Source organism: Mercenaria mercenaria, chromosome 17 (genome assembly GCF_021730395.1).
Source record: "Mercenaria mercenaria strain notata chromosome 17, MADL_Memer_1, whole genome shotgun sequence".
Classification (NCBI taxonomy): domain Eukaryota; kingdom Metazoa; phylum Mollusca; class Bivalvia; order Venerida; family Veneridae; genus Mercenaria; species Mercenaria mercenaria.
Genome location: NC_069377.1, coordinates 68715467 through 68738443, shown reverse-complemented (window position 1 = coordinate 68738443; position 22977 = coordinate 68715467). Strand labels below are relative to the sequence as shown.

Sequence of the window (22977 nt, the reverse complement as noted above, 5' to 3'; positions counted from 1 at the left end):
ATCCTGAATTCCTGTGGGAATGTTAGTCAAGTGCTGATTTGAGCAATCCCTACTTAAAAACATGTCACCAATCTAATGCTTCTAGTCAAAAACGTAAATTGGCGTAGATAGACGTCATTATTGTTCGAAAAAATATGTATGTATGAAAGTAACGTTTTCGGGTAGAGCAAAACTGCATTTCGGGCAAAGAAAAAAGACAAAAAAAAATGACGTGGAAAATATCTGATAAATCAAAGAGGTATAAAATACATATTTTTATAGATCTCTTTGGATAAATATAGCATCATTGGCATAAATTGTCTAGGATAGTCACGGTTTGTTTAATACATTCCAGACTCATTATGAATTTCTGTAGTTTTTGCCTGCAAATTGCCTACATCCTTTACTGTTATACCAACAAAATCTACTTGCAGAGGACCTTATTATCAAATATCAACCGGAAAATAAACTTATGTGCGTTTTGACTTCCCGCTAAAGAAATGACCAATTAGATTTCAGAATAATATTGACGTCAAAATCCAAAATGGAGGTCGGCAAATTCTAAGTTAAATTAAAATTTTAAAACAGTGCAATATCTCGGAATTGCTAGAGTCTGTTGATTGGTAAGGAGTCTATGCATAAACATATGAATTGTATACATTTTATTGTTTGTAAGATTGATTCATGAAACTTGAGAGTGATGAGCGCTAATTGATTGAAAATTGATCGCAAGGTGCGTGCCTCTTGTTTTGTGTGGTCTTTGTGTAGTGGGTGGGGTATTAAACATTTAATTGCATTATTTTGTGTAATAGGAGCCAAGTGGTAACAAATACCAGATACAGTTGTAAAACATTTAAAGTTTTGTAACAGACAACAATTGACAAACTTCTATATTTTGTTTTTCTTTAGCATGAAATAATCTGAACCTTGAAATTTACGAATTGTGAACACTGTACAAAAAGCATCACGACAATGTGGGCATTTGAATGATCGTGATTCCAGGAGGAAAAGGCCGAGGAAAAAGTAAGATTTGAATTCTGTTGTTCACAGGGTTTCAGAAATCCCATGTCCAGAGGGAGAGATTGAGGGTTACCAGAAAATTCTGTCGGTCTACTAAATTTTTCAGAGTGTGCGTGTCGGTCTACCTGAACACTATATCGAGTAGCTCGGAAATCAGTCACATAATTTTGACAGTTGTCGATAGTCCCCTTGAGTAGCGAGAGATACATGCTGGAGGCATTAAATATTTTACCACCTACTGACACAGTCGGCAAACGAGTACCTGTTTAATCGTACTCTGAGGCAAATCTTTACAAATACATGTGCACGTGAGATTTGAGACTGACCCAATAGTCTCTTAGTCACATCTACATATATGGGGATACTCCCAACAATCAATTTCTGATCATAACTGGGAGGTCAGGGCAGTTGTTAAAAACATGTTGCTATGTTACATGATACATGATATGCATGTGTTAAGAGAGTAAAAGCAGTAATATGTACAGCTTAGTGTACAAAACAATGTGCAAACCAGTCTTAAAATTACTTCATTTTAACACCACCTGCCAAAATGTACTTTCATTTTTGCGGACACCAATATTTATTGAATTTTGAGAAGAAAGACATTTTATTATAAGGCAATTTAGTGCTTACATCGAGTGTATGCTTTTAAATTTAAAAACTTGCACAGCATGCGCAAGTCAACTTGTTATTTAGCAAAAATTGGCATATTCATTTCAGAAACTTTATAGTATTTCGGTCAAACATAAATTCGGATAAGTGAATACACAAAGCCATGAAAATGAGAAACATTCTTTACTTGGTTTTAGTCCTTTAATGAAGGTATTCATTTAAAGATGTAAAGAATCAGACAGCATTATTTATCGGCTTCAAATGATGTTATCAGATAAATTGCAATTGAATGATTGATACTGTAAGGGCTTTGCAAGTTTATAAAAACTGACTAGTAAGTAAGTAAGTGATGACTTTATTTAATGAGGATACACATTGTGTGTCCCCATCTACCATGTGGGCATCAGCATATATACATACACACATACAATTTAGAACAGTGATATAACAATAGTAAATATAATGCAAATAGTAATTTGCTATATAAGGTTTTGCAACAAAGTTCAGTGAAAACAAATAGTTATGATTATTGTAACAAGTGGAGAATCATAGTCTAATCACAGTAAAAAATAATCAATTTCCTTTTCAGTCTCAGTAGTGAAGATCATACATAATGTCAAGAGTATGTTTTACAAAAAGCAATTTAAGTACTTGAAGCAGAAAAATGCCACTTAAGATATGATGCTTGGAATTGTGCAGGTGGTTCAGAATTACTAAGGAAAATATAATTCCATAATTTTGGACCTGAGTAGTACAGAGACATTCTAAAGAATTCCAGCTTTGGTTTAGGAACTACTAGTTCATTGTTATTTACAGACCTTAGATTATGATAATGATTATGTCTTTCGTCTTTTTTATGGAATTTTTATTTTGACTGACAGTCCTTTTGACAATATTGCCATATTTCAATAATAAAAGGGAGAAGAATTCCCAATTTAACTAGTTTAACCTGCTAAACTCGGATGAAGAATAATCCAGGAGAAAAAAATGAGTAATGATAGTTGCTGTTTCAGAGAACAAAATTTATAACAACATAATTATGTAACATTATATTAATTTACGCATTCCATCCAATTGTAGAAAACAAGCATGAAGCAAATAGTGCCAATTAAGATAAATAACTAAAATGGTTATTACCAAATAAATCGAAATGTTTTGGCTACCAGACACTCTTGTCTGGAGTATATCTTGAAAAGTATTAATGGCATTTGATTGAAACTTCACGTAATCATAGAGGCCATTGAGACGAAGTGCAGTGTCAGAGAATCATAACTCTACCTTACCTAGTTTTTGAATTATCTCCATTTATCAAATAAGGCTTATCTGGAGCACGACTTGAAAAGTATTAATGGCATTTCATTGTAACTTCACAAAATGATAGAGGCCATTGACGGGAAGTGCAGTGTCAAAAACCAAAACTCTGCTTTATCTAGTTTTTGAATTATCTCCCTTTATTATACAAAATGAGGCTTGTCCGGAGAATAACTTGAAAAGTATTAGTGGCATTTGATTGAAACTTAACATAGTCATAGAGGCCATTGAGACAAAGTGCAATGTCAAAGAGTCATAACTCTACCTTACCTAGTTTTTTAATTATCTCCCTTTATTATACAAAATAAGGCTTGTCCGGAGCATTACTTGAAAAGTATTAATGGCATTTCACTGAAAGTTCAAAAAAATGATAGAGGCCAGTGTCCGGAAGTGCAGTGAAGTGCAGTTCAAAGAACCATAACTACTTTATCTAGTTTTTAAATTATCTCCCTTTATTATACAAAATAAGGCTTGTCTGGAGTATAACTTGAATAGTATTAATGGCATTTGATTGAACTTAACATAATCATAGAGGCCTTTGAGACAAAGTGCAGTGTCAAAGAACCATATCTCTACTTTACCTAGTTTTTGAATTATCTCCCTTTGTTCAGTTTTCTTCTTTTTATTATCTCCATTTTTAGCTCACCTGTCACAAAGTGACAAGGTGAGCTTTTGTGATCGCGCGGTGTCCGTCGTCCGTCCGTCCGTGCGTCCGTCCGTAAACTTTTGCTTGAGACCACTCTAGAGGTCACATTTTTCATGGGATCTTTATGGAAGTTGGTCAGAATGTTCATCTTGATGATATCTAGGTCAAGTTCGAAACTGGGTCACGTGCCGTCAAAAACTAGGTCAGTAGGTCTAAAAATAGAAAAACCTTGTGACCTCTCTAGAGGCCATAATTTTCAATGGATCTTCATGAAAATTGGTCAGAATGTTATCTTGATGATATCTAGGTCAAGTTCGAAACTGGGTCACGTGCGGTCAAAAACTGGGTCAGTAGGTCTAAAAGTAGAAAAACCTTGTGACCTCTCTAGAGGCCATATATTTCACAAGATCTTCATGAAAGTTGGTCAGAACGTTCACCTTGATGATATCTAGGTCAAGTTCGAAACTGGGTCACGTGCCTTCAAAAACTAGGTCAGTAGGTCAAATAATAGAAAAACGTTGTGACCTCTTTAAAAGCCATATTTTTCATGGGATCTGTATGAAAGTTGGTCTGAATGTTCATCTTGATGATTTCTATGTCAAGTTCGAAACTGGATCACGTGCCATCAAAAACTAGGTCAGTAGGTCTAAAAATAGAAAATCCTTGTGACCTTTCTAGAGGCCATATATTTCACAAGATCTTCATGAAAATTGGTCAGAACGTTCACCTTGATGATATCTAGGTCAAGTTCGAAACTGGGTCACGTGCCATCAAAAACTAGGTCAGTAGGTCAAATAATAGAAAAACCTTGTGACCTCTCTAAAGGCCATATTTTTCATGGGATCTGTGTGAAAGTTGGTCTGAATGGTCATCTTGATGATATGTAGGTCAAGTTCGAAACTGGGTCACGTGCGGTTAAAAACTAGGTCAGTAGGTCTAAAAATAGAAAAACCTTGTGACCTCTCTAGAGGCCATATATTTCATGAAATCTTCATGAAAATTTGTCAGAATGTTCACCTTGATGATATCTAAGTCAAGTTCGAAAGTGGGTCACGTGCCATCAAAAACTAGGTCAATAGGTCAAATAATAGAGAAACCTTGTAACCTAACTAGAGGCCATATTTTCCATGGGATCTGTATGAAAGTTGGTCTGAATGTTCATCTTGATGATATCTAGGTCAAATTTGAAAGTGGGTCACGTGCCGTCAAAAACTAGGTCAGTAGGTCAAATAATAGAAAAACCTTGTGACCTTTCTAAAGGCCATATTTTTCAATGGATCTTCATGAAAGTTGGTCTGAATGTTCATCTTGATGATATCTAGGTCAAATTCGAAACAGGGTCATGTGCGGTCAAAAACTAGGTCAGTAGGTCTAAAAATAGAAAAACCTTGTGACCTCTCTAGAGGCCATACTTGTGAATAGAACTCCATAAAAATTGGTCAGAATGTTCATCTTGATGATATCTAGATCAAGTTCGAAAGTGGGTCACGTGCCTTCAAAAAGTAGGTCAGTAGGTCAAATAAAGAAAAAACGTTGTGACCTTTTTAGAGGCCATATTTTTCATGGGATCTTTATGAAAGTTGGTCTGAATGTTTATCTTGATGATATATAGGTCAAGTTTGAAACTGGGTCAACTGCGATCAAAAACTAGGTCAGTAGGTCTTGAAATAGAAAAACCTTGTGACCTCTCGAGAGGCCATACCCTTGAATGGATCTTCATGAAAATTGGTCAGAATGTTCACCTTGATGATATCTAGGTCAAGTTTGAAACCGGGTCACGTGCCTTAAAAAACTAGGTCAATAGGTCAAATAATAGAAAAACCTTGTGACCTCTCTAGAGACCATATTTTTCAATGGATCTTCATGAAAATTGGTCAGAATTTTTATCTTTATAATATCTAGGTAAAGTTCAAAACTGGGTCACATGAGCTCAAAAACTAGGTCACTATGTCAAATAATAGAAAAAACGACGTCATACTCAAAACTGGATCATGTGGGAAGAGGTGAGCGATTCAGGACCATCATGGTCCTCTTGTTTGTTATGCCCCCAGCATCTACTGATGCGGGAGGCATATAGTGATTGTCCTGTCCGTTCGTCTGTCCGTACGAGGTTAACCAAATGGGACCGTTTCGTCCAGCATAATACCCCTTACTAGAATGACTTGATACTAATGCAGATGTAACCAGTGACCATTCCTCATCTTCAGACATTACCTGACCTCAGTTTGACCTTGACCTCATTTTGGACTTAGGTTGCTTTATATGGGCCATCTCTTAGTTAACCAAATGGGACCGTTTTGTCTATCATCAATACCCCTTACAAGAATGAATTGATACTAATACAGATGTCAGGGTTCTCGCCAGGCTATTATCGCCTGTCGCATGCGACATGCCTTCAGACTTTGAGTTGTATATTCGACATCCCTTATTTCCCCCGTCATCCCTTTATTGCCGAAGCGACATGTCATAAAATCATCCCAATAAACACCCCGATTAATCGGATAGTGTATTCGAAAAGCTTCCACGTGCTTACCCGATAGTTTAGGTAAAGCGATGCCAGTTAAGATAACCAATAAACCAATGACAGCTTCCTATATGTGGAATGTGTGACGTAAATTTCATCGTAGCTCCGCCTTTAAATCCTTTGACAGGCGGTATCTTGTGATGTGTACATGAAAGTGACTGTTTTCGCAAGTTTTAAGATTATACATGTCATTAGATATAATGACAGATGATTCAACAATTATCGTTCGAATGTTTTTCGCAATCAAGGAAAGACAATGTAAGGAATTAAGTCAAAAATTGTGCAACACGGTAAAATGCTTTTGAACAATTATCACCGTAATAGTAATGTTTTTCACATGAAATGTGTTTTCTCGGGCGGAATATTGAAAAGACAATGCAAGAATTAATGTTTTCTGTCGTCACTTTCAAAATAGAACATGTAGAGAAAAGTTTGAAATACCCTCCGTGCATTATTTCATCACGAACGGACACTTTGGTAGAACCACCGACCTTCCGTAAGCCAGCTGGATGGCTTCCTCACATGAAGAATTCAATGCCCCGAGTGAGGCTCGAACCCACATCGATGAGGGGCAAGTGATTTGAAGCCAGCGACCTTAACCACTCGGCCACGGAGGCCCCGGTCACAATTTCAGAATCCCTCCCAGCCACGCCAAATGGCCAAAGGAAATCGGGCATTGATCCAAAATGGAAACCAGCGTTTCCCTGGATAACAGTCTCAGATTGTGTTGTTTTACATATATGTACAACAAACAGTTGACATTTTCAAAAACTTAAAATGGATAAGTTTTCAGCAATAAACTCAGCAGGAATAGAAGACATCAACTTTAAAATACAAGTAGATCTGTGTGCAGTGCTAAAATTGTGTTGTTTTATGTACAATAAATAGTAAATGAACATTTTTAGCAACTTAAAATTGATGAACTTTTAATTGTCATTCAGCAAATAAACTCCATAGGCTTTTTATGACCTAATATCTTTTCTTGTTGTACATGTAAATGATGCTTATTAATCACTGAAAATACCACTATGTTTTTCACTCTGAAATGCACCAGAATGCACCAAAATGAGTTGTAGTAACACAAAATTTTCTGGGGTGACCCCCATACCCCCCATGAAGGAGGGGACACCCCTCCCACACCCACCCCTTTCCTCGTCAAAAAATATCCTTCTGCAACATGCCTTCAGAAAATCCTGGCTAAAACCCTGGATGTAAACTGTGACCATTCCTCATCTTCAAACATCACCTGACCTCAGTTTGACCTTGACCTTGACACGTTTTGGACTTAGGTGCAAAATCTATCGACAAGGATGCCACTGGAGGCATCAAGTCTTTATTGAATGCAGCTCCTTGTTTGTTTCTAATACGTTATTCCCCATATTGGGATAAGCGCATGCATCGGGGAGCATCATTCGGTTTTACCGATTCCTTGTTGTTTGGGTATTACTCTCTTAGATTCTGTTTGGTTGTCACTAGGACTTCCATGTAATTATAAGAAGCAGTAGATTACATGTACCTTTAAACTTTGACTTTATTATTTGCCTTTTGAAAGCGTCTGTTTTATAAATTTTGGTCAAGTGAGCCTCCCTGTAGTTTACCAGAGCTTTGTGCTCTGCTGTTATTTTTTAGCTCGACTTTTCAAAGAAAAGTAGAGTTACTGCACTGGCCCCAGCGTTGACGTTGCGTTGCTGTTGGTTAAAGTTTTTGATAATGTCGAATATCTCTGTTACTATCAAAGCTTTTGACTTGAAACTTAAACTAGTTATTTACTATCAAAGTCTACACCAGTAGAAACAATCCCCATAACTCTGATTATATATTTGATTGAGTTAAGCCCCTTTTACTGGCAAAGCTCTAATTTAGAGTTGAGCACTGAGAAAAGTCGTATCTTACGGAAGCTCTTGTTAGCTCAACTATTCGAAGAATATGGAGAACTATACTACTCACGTCGGTGTCGGCGTTGGTTAAAGTTTTTTTGAAATGGTAATATCTTGTATACCATCAAAGATATTTACTTCAAACTTGGAACACTTGTTTATTATAACAGTCTCTACCTGTAGGCAAGAGTTCTTAACTCTGTCAAGTATTTTGGCGGAATTATGGCCCTTTTGGACTTCGAAATTTGTTCAGTTTTCGTACAAGTACATGATTTGTCAAAGTTATTTGACGTGTGGCTTTGAATTTTTGAACACTTGCTTATCATCATGATCTCCATCTGCAGGCAAGAGTACATAACTCTGTCAACTATTTTGGCTGAATTATGGCCCTTTTTGGACTTGGAAATTGGTTCAGTTTTCGTACAAGTCAGCGTTTTGTCAAAACTATTTGATATGTTGCTTTGAAACTTCAAACACTTGTTTATTGTCATGATGTCCATCTGTAGGCAAGAGTAGGTAACTCTGTCAACTGTTTTGGCTGAATTATGGCCCTTTTGGAACTTGGAAATCAGTTAAATTTTTCATACCAGTCTATATTTTGCCTAACCTGTTTGTCATATGGCTTTGAAACTTTGACCACTTGTTGACCATCATAGTCTACATATGGAGGCAAGACTACATAACTAGTAGGACAAGGACTTTGGCTCAGTTATGGCCCTTTTTATGCCCCCGGCATCTACTGATGCGGGAGGCATATAGTGATCGTCCTGTCCATCCGTTCGTCCATCCGTACGAGGTTAACCAAATGGGACTGTTTCGTCTAGCATCAATACCCCTTGCTAGAATGACTTGATACTATTGCAGATGTAACCATTCCTCATCTTCAGATATCATCTGACCTCAGTTTAACCTTGACCTCATTTTGGACTTAGGTTGCGTTATATGGGCCATCTCTTGGTTAACCAAATGGGATCGTTTCGTCTAGCATAAATACCGCTTACAAGAATGAATTGATACTAATACAGATGTAACCTGTAACCATTTCTCATCTTCAGACATCACCTGACCTCAGTTTGACCTTGACCTCATTTTGGACTTAGGTTGGGTTATATGGGCCATCTCTTGGTTAACCAGATGGGACCGTTTCGTCTAGCATTAATATCGCTTACAAGAATGAATTGATACTAATACAGATGTAACCTGTGACCATTCCTAATCTTCAAACATCACCTGACCTCAGTTTGACCTTGACCTCATTTTGGACTTAGGTTGCTTTGTATCGACAAGGATGCCACTGGGGGCATCAAGCGTTTATTGAACGCACTCCTTGTTTGACATAGAAATTAGTTAAGTTTCGCATACCATTCCATATTTTTGTCTAAACTGTTTGATATATGGCTTTGCAACTTTGAACACTTGCTTACCATCATGGTCACACATTGCCATATAGTGCACGACTTACCCAGTTCCAAAAAATACATGTACATAATTGTTTGTCTTGTTTATTTTTAGCTCATCTGATTTTTTGAGAAAAAAATGATGAGTTATTGTCATCACTTGATTGGTGTCTGTGTTGCCTGGTTAAGTTTTATATTTAGGTCAACTTTTCTCCTAAACTATCAAAGTTATTGCTTTAAAACTTGCAACACTTGTTCATCATCAATAGCTGACTCTGTTAAGCAAGAAACATAACTCCATCCTGCTTTTTGCAAGAAATATGGCCCCTTTTGGACATAGAAAATATCAGATTTCTTGGTTAAGTTTTGCGTTTAGGTTAATTTTTCTCCTTACTGGTCAAAGCTATTGCTTTAAAACTTGGAGCAGTTATTTGCCATTAAAAGCCGACTCTGCATAGCAAGTACTGTAACTCTACATTGCTTTTTGCAAGAATTATGGCCCCTTTTGGACTTAGAAAATCAGATTTCTTGGTTAAGTTTTGTGTTTAGGTCAGCTTTTCTCCTAAACTATCAAAGCTATTGCTTTAAAACTTGCAACACTTGTTCACCATCAAATGCTGACTCTGTACAGCAAGAAACATAACTCCATCCTGCTTTTTGCAAGAATTATGGATCCTTTTGGGCTTAGAAAATATAATAAAACACACGGGTAGGACAATATTTTTATTATACAGAGACAAAAAAATCAGATGAGCGCCTGCACCGGCAAGGCGGTGCTCTTGTCTTTTTAATGCATTCATTGTGAATTGTAGAAATGCTTTTTCTGACATGAAATATGTAATAATAGTCAGTTTTGAATCTCACAGATTCTTACAAAATAAAAAGTTAGGTCATGAAAAAATATGACAAACAGTAAATTTATAAAAGCAATTTTCTGCAGAATATTTCACATCGAAGGTTCAAAATAACTGTTGGGAATGCTTCTGTAAAGCTTTATTTGTTCTAAACTTACATTCTGAATACAGTTCTGGTTAAGTTTTGTTGAAATAAATCCCAAAGTTCGTTCCACTATTTGAGGGTGATTTTTCAAAAATGGGGGATCACATATACTTTTTTTTTGGAGGGGAATGGGCCCAAATTTTGGCCCTAAAAAAAGTGTTTAATGATGCCTCATTACCTTAAATATCATTATGGTTAGTTATACACAGTATTTTGAGATATCACATAATACATTTTTGAATGGTATCAAAGAATTAATTAAGGATATCAGGTATAATGAATTGTAGAAATGCTTTTTCTAACATGAAATATGTAAAATAAATAATAAATAAATAGTAAAATGGCACTCCATAGAACTTTTAACATTAAACATTAACCAGGATTATTGGAAACGCCAAATTCAGCGTCCAGTACGCATTAGTGGTCCCGGTATACGTGTGTTTAATGAAGCTTGGGGGTCAGTAGATGCAGATTTCTACAGTGGGACACATGCTTTAACTCCATAATTAATTGTTTACAAATACTTACTTATTTGAAGGTTCCAGAGAGGAATATTAGTGGGCGCAGTCACCAGGCTGCTTGTCATTGATAGCCGCATATAGCCAATCAGCGTTGCCCATTTACACTACACCACGAGACAGGATGGCATGTGAATGATCTATGCATAGGTGACAATCTCTGATTGTAAACAGACAGTTTATAAAGTGTTTGAAGTATTCAGTTGATTTCTCACTTACTAATTACTTGGCAGAATTAAAGAACATTTTAGAAAAAGTGATAATTATGAATCTTCCAGTAATTTTAAGATACTGTAGATGTGGTCTTACCATGATTATTTCTCCAAAATTGCAAAGAGTTCATTTAAAATTTGGTTACAATGCTGGGTCAGCAGGCATTGTTTACTGTAGCAGGGCTCCAGATAATTTTTTTGGCCTATGAGTCTTTACCCATCATAATTTTTGTGAAGGAGTAAAATGGTAAAATTTGAAATTGACTAGGATTAATTTTACTCTTGAAAATTTGTAAATGTGAAAAAAAACAACAGAAATCAGTTTTATAAAATATTTATTTGGTGTAACACCCATGAATTTGTTTGCAGTTCAGTTTCAATTCAGAATTCAGGTTTTTGCTTCTTTTTCTCCCTTGGCTTGCTTTGGCTTCACACTCACTATTGAATCAAATAGAATTTATTCAATATACCTTCAACTATGTTTGTTGGTTTAAAGAATGACTAGAGCATTTGTTTACATTCTTAGAAAGAGACATTTTTATTGTTTACTCCGCACCAGAAGTTGATATTTTATACCGACACCACTTTAAAATACACTACCATACCATCAATATCAATTCCCAACTATTTGATTTATACATGCATTTAGTGTATAATTATAGGTTATTAGCTTTGTATCGGGAAATATGCACGAGTTCTTCAGCGGAAATATTGCGCGACTTTAGGAGCGCAATGTTCTTCTGCTGAAGAACGAGTGCATATTTCATGATGCAAAGATAATAACCTTTTTATTACATACGTATCTACACGTATAAATATTATGTTAATATCATATATATGTCCAATAGCCTGAATAGGATTGACAATACTGAACTAAATAGCAAAAATAGTGCAATAACACACACTGAATTACGTCACGCACCCGATATGAAATTCAGGCGTCAGTGTATGGAAAAATATTGACGTTTCCGGTACCAGTGTAACTTAACGGGGAAAAGAAACGAGTATTTAATAATACAGTTTTACCTAGGTTTATAGAGTGCTATTCAATGTGTGTGTCTGTTCAATGTCAGAAAATTAATGCCGACCGTGCTCTTGTTTCGTAAAGCATTAAGACGATTCAGATTTTGTTAATGCTAGTGAAAAGTCTTTGCGTGCGTTTCTGTAATTTCGTATATGTTTTTATACCCTTAAAAATTATCAAACATGCGTATATGCATTATTTCAAAGCATAATTTACGCTATTACGCATTTATCTGGAGCCCTGCTGTAGGGGTAAAAAGAAAAAAGAGCCGATGCAAGTGTGTGTAGAGTAGAGCCTTAGAGGCCAAAGTTTTAAATTTAATGAAATGCTTAAATCTATACATCAGTCTAGTTCAAGACTGCATGTTTTTCAACTCGAGAGTCCCAGGACTGCAACTTAAAATAGCTAGTGAGAACCCTGCATTACCCGTTTTGCATATCATAATGTCTGATATTGTGTTTTCAGAGAACTCAGTCATATGTGAATAAAATGTTGTCCTACTGTCAGTCTACAGATCTATAGTGTACACTGTACAGAACAATATAAGACTTCACATGTTAATTGTCTTCTATAAATGGATTCAAATTGTTTCAGTTATTGGAAATGGGATTTCAATTTAACTGCTGGAAATGTCAAGAGTTTCATACTGTGTCTGAAAATCTGTATAGTCTGTGTCTGTTCTTTGTGCCTCCAGTCTGCATGCTGAACGTAGATGAAAGAGCTCCAAATGTTCATCTTCCATATATTTTCCAGTGATATTATGAGATTATTTCAGCTGGCATAAAGAAAGCCACTGGTTCTACCCAGGTGCATGCCTGTGGTGAAAATAAGGCTGCCATGTTTACATGTTTAAACAAGTCTATGATGTTTTTTACTGGTAATCGTTTACAAAATTTCTACCCGATTAAATGAAACACTCGCCCAATCTTTCTCTGATCATAAAATGAACGAAACAAGTGTTTTCTGCCTGTTACTATAATACATGTCTCTTTTTTGGTTAACAGTAAGTTGTCATTTTGACTTGTTTGATGATAAATATTGTTATCGGGGATAGAACTATACTCGGGACACAACTATACTTTGTTAGAAGGCAGAAGAGAGTACTACATAATAAGTAGTACATTTGATTCCATTGAAATGAATTGTTCCATTTTGCAATGGTATCACATTACACAGTGCCAAATTTAGCCCGAAAACATTAAAACAAACGGAACTTTCAAAAATAATACCAAAAATTACTTGTTTTGTGTTTGAAAGGTCTTGTAATCGTTTGCAAAATTCTGTAAACATGGGAGCCATAAATTTTGGTTAGACAGCTGGGATCTTCCTACACCATCAAAAGCTGGAAAGGTGCTGTGTGACCTATAATTATCGTTGATGTAATGTAAAATCAACCAAAAAAAAAAAAAGGATTATTAGTCTAATCTTTTGATTCATGTGGGAAAGTTGTTAGTGTTTTTTAGCTCAGGGTGAGGTATTGTGATCGCTCACCGTCCGGCGTCTGTCCGTCCGTCCGTTGTACGTCCGTCCGTCGTCTGTCCACACTTTCCTTTAAACAACATCTCCTCCTAAACCAACAGGCCAATTTTGATGAAACTTCACAGGGATGTTCCTTGGATGGCCCCCTTTCAAAATTGTTCAAAGAATTGAATTCCATGCAGAACACTGGTTGCCATGGCAACCGAAAGGAAAAACTTTAAAAATCTTCTTCTCAAAAACCAGAAGCCCTAGAGCTTAGATATTTGGTGTGAAGCATTGCCTAGTGGACCTCTACCAATTTGTTCAAATCATGACCCCGGGGTCAAAATTGACCCCGCCCCAGGGGTCACTTGATTTTACATAAGAAAATCTTAAAAAATCTTCTTCTCAAAAACCAGAAGCCTTAGAGCTTAGATATTTGACATGTAGCATTGCCTAGTGGACCTCTACTAAAGTTGTTCAAATCATGACCCCGGGGTCAAAATTGACCCCGCCCCAGGGGTCACTTGATTTTACATAGGAAAATATTTAAAAAATTTCTAAAAATAAACCAGAAGGCCTAGAGCTTAGATATTTCACATGTAGCATTGCCTAGTGGACCTCAACAAAATTTGTTCAAATCATGGCCCCCGGGGTCAAATTTGACCCCGCCCCAGGGGTCACTTGATTTTACATAGGAAAATATTTAAAAAATCTTCTTCTCAAAAACCAGAAGCCCTAGAGCTTAGATATTTGACATGTAGCATTGCCTAGTGGACCTCTACTAAAGTTGTTCAAATTATGACCCGGGGGTCAAAATTGACCCCGCTCTAGGGGTCATTTGACTTTACATAGGAAAATCTTCAAAAGTTTTCTAAAAATAAACCAGAAGGCCTAGAGCTTAGATATTTCACATGTAGCATTACCTAGTGGACCTCTACAAAATTTATTCATATCATGATCCCCTGGGTCAAAATTGACCCGGCCCCAGGGGTCACTTGATTTTATATAGGAAAATCTTCAAAAATTTTCTAAAAATAAACTAGAAGGCCTAGAGACTAGATATTTGACATGTAGCATTGCCTAGTGGACCTCTACAAAATTTGTTCAAACCTTGTCCCCCGTGGTAAAAATTGACTCTGCCCTAGGGGTCACTTGATTTCACATAGGAAAATCTTTAAAAAAAATTCTAAAAATAAACCAGAAGGCCTAGATCTTAGATATTTGACATGTAGCATTGCCTATTAGACTTTTACAAAGTTTATTCAAATCATGACCCCTGGGGTCAAATTGACCCTGCCCCATGGGGTTACTTGATTGTACATAGAAAAATCTTCAAAATTTTCGAAAAATAAACCAGAAGAGCTTAGATATTTGACATGTAGCATTGCCTAGTGGACCTCTACAAAAAGCTTTCAAATCTTGTTTTTAAAGTTACTTAAAGAAAATTTCAACTATATTTTCTCATAATTCTTTTGATTGATTTCTATTATGATCTTTTGACCTTGAAGACTTGTACTTAAGTGCAATGATAACAGGTGAGCGATATAGGGCCATCATGGCCCTCTTGTAATGAATTCAGAAGCCGTACCAAATCTAGATCAAGTTGGAAATTGGGTTATCTTGGGTCAAAAACTAGGTCACTAGGTTAAATTATAGAAAACCGTTTTTTTAGCTCATCTGATTTTTTGAAAAAAATGATGAGTTATTGTCATCACTTGAGCGGTTGTCGGCGTCGGCATTGCCTGGTTATTAAGTTTTATGTTTAGGTCAGCTTTTCTCCTAAACTATCAAAGCTATTGCTTTGAAACTTGGAATACTTGTTCACCATCATAAGCTGACCCTGTATAGCAAGAAACATAACTCCATCTTGCTTTTTGCAAGATTTATGGCCCCTTTTGTACTTAGAAAATATCAGATTTCTTGGTTAAGTTTTATGTTTAGGTCAACTTTTCTCCTAAACTATCAAAGCTATTGCTTTGAAACTTGGAATACTTGTTCACCATCATAAGCAGACCCTGTACATCAAGAAACATAACTCCATCTTGCTTTTTGCAAGATTTATTGCCCCTTTTGGACTTAGAAAATCAGTTTTCTTGGTTAAGTTTTATGTTTAGGTCAGCTTTTTCTCTTAAACTATCAAAGCTATTGCTTTGAAACTTGCAACACTTGTTGACCATCATAAGCTGACCCTGTACAGCAAGCAGCATAACTCCATCCTGCTTTTTGCAATAATTATTGCCCCTTTTGGACTTAGAAAATCAATTTCTTGGTTGAGTATTATGTTTAAGTCAACTTTTCTCATAAACTATCAAAGCTATTGCTTTAAAACTTGCAACAGTTTTTCACCATCATAAGTGGACACTAAACATCAAGAAACATAACTCCGTCCTGCTTTTTGCAAGAATGATGGCCCTTTTTAGACTTAGAAAATCATGGGTAGGACAATATTTTTATCCCACAAAAAAATCAGATGAGCGTCAGCACCCGCAAGGCGGTGCTCTTGTCATACTTTAGAGTTGTTTGAAACCTTGTGAAAAAGTTTGTCTTTATCAGCTCAGACTCACCCGCCCGTTTAGTTTAATAGAGAGAGCGTAGATCTAGGGATCGCGGGGTCATGAGTTTGATCCCCTGGCAGGGCGTATGTTCTCCGTGATGACTTGATAAATAGCACTGTCAACCTCTGATTTATGTCATTCCACCTCTTGATTCATATGGGGAAGTTGGCAGTTACTTGCGGAGAACAGGTTTGTACTGGTACAGAATCCAGGAACACTGGTCAGATTAACTGCCTGCCGTTACATAACTGAAATACTGTTGAAAAACAGGGTTAAACCCAAAACAAACAAATAATCAACTTGTACTCTGTCTTCCAAGATCAAAAACTCGTTCCTTAAGTCAAACAATAGAAAAATGTGTTAAAGCAACTCTTCATTGTTTCAAATTTCCATAAAGTAGCAGTCAATTATATATATACAGGGTTCTGCAGAGGATCAAAAATGATGGGGACACATGTCCCCTTGGTATGAAAAAAGTGGGGACATCTTCAAAATCTTGGGGACAACAACTTTTGACCATATGTTATTGAAATAAGACTGTAACATTACTAAAGTTGAAGTCTTCATTTTAGTCCAACTATTGTATCCGTGCCTTACACAAGCGTGACGTCACCTTCAATTCAGCTTTCGTACAGATAAGACGTGTTCATTAGATTGGTGAGAATCTGTTAATGACAGATATTAATTCCGCAAGTAAGATATATTTGGAAGACCATCACTTCATTAAAGCTGGTAGAATTGAATATTCAGGTGTGCCATTTATTGTCTTTGACAGTAATTTATATGACTGTCAATTTCGGAAGGATAGAAAGAAAAAAAGCAAAAGAGAAATGAATGATAGCACGTACAGGTGACCAATGATCATACAGAATGTACAAAAGGCAAGAAGTTTCTTTTGGCCGAATCAAAGAAACTGAACTGTACAGCTAAACTGATAATGAGAGAGTATAAATTTTCCTTTATGTAAGATGACAGATACATCATCACCTGATGAAAGGCAACATAGATGCATCATTACATTTGCCAGACATTCGGGAACATTCTTGCCATCCTGTTGGACCTGGACAGGTTGTGCCTGAAACTACTGATCCAGGAGTAGCCGATGAAATAAAACAGCTTGTGTGTGATAGTGTAGTGGATCCAGGAGTGATAAAAAGTCGAATTTCTGCCTACGTTAAATCCTTGTGTAGGCCACCTTCTCACCCAACAAATAAAAGATACTACCCTGGGCCATCAAACAAAACAGTAAACCATGTGTATAAGGCATCGGGATGCTTTATCAACCATTGATACTCTTTAAATCAACTTGCCTGAAATTTGGAGTCACTTTCCTTTTTGGCTTCGTCCTAATTGTCTGCACCTTTTGCAGTTCGATTTTGTGACGCATTTTCAGTTTTGGAGACAGTTATTGTGGAATGGTGGGCAGATTTTAAGCAGGCAGCGGACACACTTTCACTAGTCTCAGTTTTTTGACTGCAAGGCAGACCGATTACACAGACTGACATTTACCGTATGTCTGCCTTTACGTCTCAAGTAGTTAGGATCAAAACTGTGGTGGAAATCAGCGCGGAGGACGATATATCTCTATATATCAAAAGAGCCATTTGCACACAGTTGGGCTACACTTTCAACTGCCAAGACAGTGTGTGGAGAATGGTTAACAGCATTGGGTTTGTGTGGTCTATAGGGCTTTTTATGAAGCGACATGAAGTACTAGGCCGTTAATCCTTAGACTGAATGTTTTTCTTGTCTGCAGATAGTGTGAGATACAGAAATATAGCTTAAAATCGTTCATTGTTGATCAAAATGACGTTTTTGCGGGAAACTCTTCTATTCGGTTACGGAGGATTCGTACTCGGTTCCGGTTGTCCCATACGCACATTCATTCCAAAAACTTTCGTAATTTAACAACTGACGCTTCTGGACAAATTTTAGTGTGACATTCATAACTTTTACGCGAGATTCCCGTGATATTGCGGCCTCGACAGAACCCTGTATATAATACAGAGACTTGCTTGAAGTGCTGCTTTAACACCCTAGATGTCATACTTTCTACCTGATATACATGTAACCTGATCAGAATGGAATAATAGGTCAGCTTCAAAATCATCTGGTCATCTAGGGGTCAAAAAATGTTTAGGTCATGTTTACTGCCTGATCGAAGTGAGATCTGATCAAAATGTTAGTCTTTTCATCAAAATCTTTTGTTATATACTTGGCAGGTGAGTTATATAGGACCACTTTGGCCCTCTTGTTGATAGTTTTCAGTTGTTTTTTACTGTCAACAAAATATTGTGGAAACATAAAACCATTTTAAGTTTGTTATGATCTGATCTACAGTAGGGTTTTTGCATAAAATTTGTAATTGTTCCAAGTTGCAAGATATCTTGCTTTAAGAAACAATTTTAATATGAAATCTAAAAAAAAAATACACTAAAAAGATGCCAAGTGGAACAATCAGTTTGCTTAAAAATTGTTATAAAAAAGTTACTCATTTGCAGAGCTTAGAGTATATTTATTAACATTCAGTTTAATTTGCACATCCTTTCCCTCTGACATTTTTCAGCAAAATAAATTTCCTCCTTTAAAACATCTTTGTAACAGGAAAGAAAAATAATTCTTGTGTTGTTTTACTTTCCTTCAAAGATTCATTTATAAATGTTCAACCGTTTCATATGAAATTCTTGGCTGCGTAACACAAAAACATTTAGTTTCAAGGAAAATGTCAGAAGGGAAACAAAAATGCATTTTCTCGTTATGATTACAGTTTGTCTAGCTCCACGATATTTCTAGCATCATTTGAACAGATATAAGTTGTGTTGAAATGTTGCCCAAGGCGCACAAAGACTGACAGTGCTAAGTACAGTTTCTTGATTTACTGAATTGTATTCATGGGCTATATTTTACACCTGTATATCTTCTCATAGACAACAAAAGCTTGCAAGTAACAATTGCACTGAGATGATTTCATTTTATAAAGCCTATAAATAATTCTGGTATCAGTGTAATGGAGTTTTAATATGCATTTAAAAAATTTATGAACCTACCTATTTAAGAAAATAAAATTGAACATTACTTAAAACTTTCTAAGATTCAGTTCTAAATTTGGTTCCTAGTGTGTTTGTTTGAGCTTTTAGAAAAGGGCCTGAGGTGACAAACCTAGTTTTAAGACAGGTTTGAGATCTCCAGCATTGATTGGTTAATTCTAAACTCAGACTTGAATTTGGCCAATGACAGGACAGCATCTGGAGACTATTCACAAGACTTAGGATCCCTCCAACACACCCTTACCCCATCCCTCGTCTCTCATTAGACCTGGCATTTATTTGCATTTTAAAAACAAACTAAACTAGTAAGCCAAAAACTGCATGGAATATTTCTGTGCAGTTAAGTTTTGTTTAAAGATTAAAAGTGGGCAAGGGATGCGATTGTAATATGCAGAAATGAGCCATTGCGACCGCTAGTTAGACCAAGGCAATGATGTATATGTAACACATGAAAAATAATGGACAGAACCAAAGTTAGAACCTTCAGTTTGTTTAAATTCTTTTTAGGTCACTTGAGTACAAATGCTCAATGTGGGGTGTTGTGATCACCCAGTCTGTTGTCGTCCATTGTCAACAGTTTAACTGTTAACACTAGCAGTCACAATTTTGGCCAAATCTTAATGAAACTTTTTAGTCAGAATGTTACCCACAATAGAATTATAGAAAAGTACCTTACTGGGTCATCTGGTGTGTAGGTCAATTAACTGGAAAACCTTGTATACAGGTTAGAGGCCACATAAAAAATTGTCAGAATTATTAAGTTGTGTTCATGAAATATAGGTGAAGTTCAAAACTGGACAAACTGAGGTCTTTAACTAGGGCACTTGGTCAAATCATTGAAAACCAGCTTCACACTCTATAGAGGCCACATTTTCTACTTGCTGGTCATAAAACTTTGTCAGATTGTTTGCCTCTTAGTCTATGAAATTTAAGTCAGGTTCAAAACTGAGTTATCATTTATATTTGAAATAAGGTCACTGGGTCGGATAATAGAAAAACATTGTTTACACTCTAGAGGCCACATTTTCTACTTGCTGGTCATAATTCTGTGTCAAAATTGTTCATTTCTATGAAATTTAAAACTGGGACAAAGAACAAAACTGGGTCACTAAGTTAAATCACAGAAAAAACTTACTAATACTGTAAAGGCCTCATTTTTTACTTGATCTTAATAAAACTTTGTCAGAACATTTGTCTGTGAAATCTAGGTCTATTTTGAAACTGGATTATCTGGGTCAAATCATAGAAAGGCCCAGTTAATGCTGAAAAGGTCACATTTTCTACCTAATCTTCATTATACTTGATCAGAATGTTTATTGTTTGTTTAAAATTATTAAAGCAGTCTGTGTAACTCATGTGAGTAATCCAGAACCATCATGACCCTCTTGTTTAAGTTCTGACCTGTGAAATAGAATGTTTCATACTTAACCAGGCTAGTATGTGAGATTTTATTTAACAGAAAAATTAGTTGTCCTAGTATTTGTCTTTATTGTGATTGACCTTTAAGATTACTTTGCAGTAGAATAATGTTGTACGAATTGTAGCATGAAGAACAGTTATTAATGGAAGATGTTTGAATCAAGTCAGGTAAACTGACCTACTGTTTTGTAATGTAATATTAAGTGTTGTCTTGTTAACAATGTATTCATCATAATCATTACGTTGTATGACAGATTTATACGGAATTATATACCATGTTCATTAGCAACTTGTACTTACACTAGAAAGGGCACTGGCTTCTCTGCTTGTTTAGCGCTGTCAACAAGAGAGAACTGTAAAGGATATGATTTTGAATATTAAATGGATAGGTCCCAATTTTAACAAAAGATCAGTAATATTTGTTGGAGACTAATTTCTGTGGTTGTGCCAAGCCATGAATTTAATCAAAATGAACAGATAAAATTTCGATTGAAATTTTAAATTACCCCAAACATCAACATGATTACTTGCAATATGTTGGTACATGATTATATGAGCTATGGTACATGATTAGATAAGCTTTATGTGGTACATGATTTGATGAGCTATGGTGCATGATTATATGAGATATAATGATACATGATTATATGATTAGATAAGCTATGGTACATGATTAGGTGAGCTATGGTGGTACATTATTACTTGAGCTGTGATGGTACATGATTATGCGAGCTATGGTGGTACATTATTTCTTGGACTATGTTGATACATGATTATGTGAGCTATGGTGGTACATTATTACTTGGGCTATGGTGATACATGATTATGTGAGCTATGGTAATGATTAGGTCAGTTGTATGCGGTACATGATTGGATGAGCTATTATGGTAATTATGATAAGACCAGCTATGGTATATGAATGGTACTTAATATTATGAAATGTTATGGTATGATAAGTTGAGCTATGGAGGTACATGATCAGATGAGCTATGATATACATGTATGATTAGATGAGTTATGGTACATGATTTAATAGATTTACATCAGCTGTCACAGGGCTTTATCACAATATCTTTTTAATGACTTTAACAGATAGAATCAGTTTCATTGTTTGTTATTGATAAAGTTAAGTGAGAAACATTGAGGCAAATTGATTTAATACACATGTATAGATCTGTAATTATATTTATCCTCTTAACCAAGTAAGGACATTTTATTATCTGTGTTTTCTTTAAATATGAAACAGATAGAGGTAAGAAATGTTTTAATTGGAAAACTATATTAACAGATCGTTTTCAGCTTTAATAAGGAACAAGGAAATCTATATGGTCAAATATTTTCAGTTTTGCAAAACTGAAAATGCGTCACAAAATCAAACCACAAAGAGTGCAGAAAATTCAAATGAAGCCAAAAAGAAAAGTGACTCCAAATTTCAGGACAGTTGATTTAACCCTTAGCCTGCTAAATTTCTACAATGGACTGGTTCATCATTTAATTTGGGCAATACCATTTATTATTCAAAAGGGTGTTCACTGAAAATTTACTGACTGAATTGCGAACAGTGCAGACCATGATCAGCCTGCATGGATGTGCAGGCTGATCTTGGTTTGCACTGGGCGCAAGGACAGAATCAATTGCCGCCTGCAGGCTAAAGGTTAAAGAGTACCAATGGTTGGACTACAATAAAGACTTAAGTTAAGAAATGTTATGATTTATTTCAATGACATATGATCAAAAGTTGTTGTCCCCAAGATTTTTAAAATGTCCCCACATTTTTCATACCAAGGGGACATGTGTCCCCACCATCTTTGGTCGGAATACAGTATATTTTTTAGGGAGAGACTGTCGCATGGTTTTCAGACTCTCAAAGACGAGACCATTTGGAAAACAACAAATAAACAAGCTTTTTTTGCTGTTTTTGATGTGCCCTTTGTGTATGTTCATTAGATTGTTGCCTTACCTTTTGCTGACATGGTGAACAAATTTGACTGTGTAGTTCACTGACCTGACTTGTTCGAGTTTCTGTAACAGCAATGAGTGATGAGTTATTTTGTTAGATTTTTTTTTTAAGTTTGTTGAAACTTAACATACTGTTAAACTAATGTATGCATTTAAAATGTTTGTCAGTTTACAGTTTTAAAAGGGATGAAATAACATGACAGAATTTGTTGCTGAAAATTTACATTTGTTGTTTAACCCTTATCATGAGAGACACAATTGATTCTGCCTTTGCAACCAGTGTAGATCATGATCAGCCTGCATATCCATGCAGTCTGACCATGATCTGCACTGTTCGCCATTCAGTCAGTATATTTTTGGTAAGCGCCCCTTTTAAAAGTTAATGGTGTTGTCGAAATTGAAAGATGGACAAGTTCA

The 22977-nt window shown here is 35.9% G+C and overlaps 1 protein-coding gene across 2 annotated transcripts in view; it reads left to right on the top strand.

Moving 5' to 3' along the window:
- Window positions 1-510: 510 nt before the first annotated feature.
- The window catches only part of LOC123537191 (collagen alpha-1(III) chain-like), a 116457-nt gene continuing 93990 nt past the window's right edge, over window positions 511-22977 (top strand). Inside the window, exons 1-2 of one of the 2 annotated variants that reach the window (XM_053528525.1) lie at window positions 520-602; window positions 889-1002. The gene's annotated coding sequence lies outside the window, so the exon portion shown is untranslated. Of the gene's footprint in view, window positions 603-888; window positions 1003-22977 lie in introns of both variants that reach the window. The other variant, XM_053528524.1, reaches the window with a different exon arrangement.